General features: G+C 43.7%; 1 non-coding gene across 1 annotated transcript; it reads right to left on the bottom strand.

Moving 5' to 3' along the window:
- Positions 1-1,908: 1,908 nt before the first annotated feature.
- LOC115189571 (U7 small nuclear RNA) lies at positions 1,909-1,961 on the bottom strand. Its single transcript, XR_003876952.1, has one exon. It is a non-coding gene; the product is annotated as a U7 small nuclear RNA (small nuclear RNA).
- Positions 1,962-2,913: the final 952 nt, after the last annotated feature.

Genomic DNA, 2,913 nt, shown 5'->3' with positions numbered 1-2,913 from the left:
GCCTGGATTAACATCTACATCACCAGAGGAACAGATGAGGAGTAGGATTAGGGTATGGCTAAAGGCTATCAGGACTGGTCGTTTAGTGCGTTCAGAGCAGAGAGTAAAAGGAGCAGGTTTCTGGGCGTTGAGAGAATAGATTCAAGGCATAATGTACAGACAGAGGTATGGTAGGATGTGAGTACATTGGAGGTAAACCTAGGCATTGAGTAATGATGAGAGAGATATTGTCTCTAGAGACGTTTAAACCAGGTGATGTCACCGCATATGTGGGAGGTGGAACTAAATGGTAGGTTAAGGCATATTGAGCAGGGCTAGAGGCTCTACAGTGAAATAAGACAATAATCACTAACCAGGACAGTAATGGGCAAGGCATATTGATATTAGGGAGAGGCATGCATAGCCGGGTGATCAGGGGTCCAATGAGTGGTTGGGCTGGCTGGAGACACGGCGATTCAGACAGCTAGCCGACCGGGGCTAGCAAGCTAGCAGACCGGGGCTAGCAAGCTAGCAGAAGGGCCTTAGAGGGACGTCTCGACGGAGGAAAGTCTGTTTTGGCCTCCACATGCAGTGACGTCGGTAGACCAGTCATGATGGATTAGTAGGGTTCCGAGTAACAGAGGGGTCCAAGTCCAATTGGCAAAATAGGTATAATGGCCCAAGAAATTGGCCGATGGATCTATACAGCTAACAATATGCTCTAGATAGCTAGCAGCTAGCGGGCCGTGGCTAGCGGGCATTCAGGGGTGGTCGCGATATAGAGGCCAGTTGAGTACCCCCTCGAGCAGATTATGTCCTAGTCCAGTCGTGAAGGATTGGCGGGGTTCCGTGCCCCGTACCAGCACTAGAAGGGGTCTGGGTATTGTAGCCCAGGAGTGGCTGATGGGCCTCTTTAGCTAAACGGGAGAAAGGGCCTAGCATGGGCTAGTTTCAGGCTAATTGGTGCTTGCTCTGAGACCGACGTTAGCCAGTACTCGGATAGCAGCTAGCTAGCTGCGAAGATCCAGGTGAAAATGTCCAGAGCTTGCGGTAGGAATCCGGGGATATGGAGAGAAAATAGGTCCGGAATGCTCTGGTTTGAGTCGCGTTGTACAGACTGGCGAGAGCTGTCCGAGCTAAAGGTTAGCTGCTGACTACTAGCTAGTAGCTAGTGAGCTGGCTAGCTTCTGTTGGGGGATTTCGGATTCGAGGTGAATAATACAGATCCGCACCACATTGGGTGAGGCGGGTTCCAGGAGAGTGTTTTGAAGTTGAGTTTTAGAAAAAATATAAAAAAGATATGCGAAGAAAAATATATAAAAAGATATATACACGGGACACGAGGACAAAAGACGTCTGACTGCTACGCCATCTTGGAATCTGCTAACCATGTGTATGTGACCAATAAAATTTTATTTGATTTGTTTCGCTTATAATTCAATTTTAGCAAAACATTTCAGTCGCATCTCGCACCTGCACTTAGGCCTATCTGACCAATCAAACATGTCAACAACTTTCTAACTCGTTCCATAGCAAGCTGCACTATCAGTGCTAATTGGTGGAGTAAATTAATGAGCTAAAATGTAAAAACACTGTTGATTTCCCAGGTAAAAGAATGAACAAAAATGTACTATATGAACCATTACCTTATTTGTTTGAATGGGATCAGAACTTTATTTTCTGTCCAGAACACCAGAACAAACAAAAAAAAGGGTTTCTGTTGGAACTGAACAGTTGGAATGTAATTTATGTTCCAAACCCTGGTATTTACAGTTTAGTATAGTATAAATACTGTAGTAAAACTGTAGCATATACTATAGTAATTACTGTAGTGTTTTTGCACACTGTAGTATTTACTGTAGTGTTTTTGGGAACATTACTGTTGTATTTACTAAAGTGTTTTAGCTTTATTATCTTTGACATAGAGGTGGAGGCTTTCTCCTTGAGGAAACCTACTGGAGAAATACTTAAAGAGGACATTTACCAAAACCTGTAGGTAGGTAGTTTGGACTGGGTTCTGAATGGATAGTTCAGAGCTTCTGCTCTTTTCTATAACCTGTAGGGAACACAATATATGGTCAATACTTGGCATTTAGGTTTCTCACTTATGGACGGAGGGGAATGGGCAGGGTATATGCAAATTAAATATTGTAGTATTTACTATAGTTAAAAAACTGTAGTGTTTTTGAGGGCTGTTATGTAGTAATTATTACAGTGTTTTTTTGTGGATAATACGGTAATATTTACTATAGTATTAATACTACAACATTCTATAGAAAGTACTAGACATGATCGAGGGATACTACAGTGTGTAGTACGGTAGTATTTGTTCATGTGGGCAGTGTGAGTCAGTAGGCCCAGTTCCTGTGCTGTCTCACTCCACTGTACCCTCTGTCTGCACTGACATCAGAGTACCCCCTAGCAGGGAAGGGACTCAAAACTGACATTGGATCACTTCCTATGAACAACTTCATCCAACTCCACATGAAGTGATTAGGCTAATCGCTGGGAGTCGCTGGGTCCTGAGCTGCACTCGGAGCAGCTAGGAGGCTTTAATCTCCTCTCTGTGCATGCTGGGGCTGATCTGGGAGCAGAAAGTAATGGTTTTAGGCAGAAGCTAAATAGCCCGGGGAGGGATCAAATTACTTTACCACCAGGGTAGTTCCCCTTTTTCCCTTGGATTACATCACCTCCCAGGAGCCTTCATCCATGAGCAAGCACATACCGCACGGCGAGGTGAGGCCTGAAACTACTAGGGTGGGTGGGGGGACTGTGATCTATGATCTCTATATATGGTATGTACTGTACAGTAGTCTATATATGGTATGTACAGTCTATATATGATATGTACCGTACAGTAGTCTATATATGATATGTACTGTACAGTAGTCTATATATCATATGTACTGTACAGTAGTCTATATATGATATATA

Source organism: Salmo trutta, chromosome 3, assembly GCF_901001165.1.
Source record: "Salmo trutta chromosome 3, fSalTru1.1, whole genome shotgun sequence".
NCBI classification, from domain to species: Eukaryota; Metazoa; Chordata; class Actinopteri; order Salmoniformes; family Salmonidae; genus Salmo; species Salmo trutta.
This window is presented reverse-complemented; position numbering and strand designations above follow the sequence as displayed.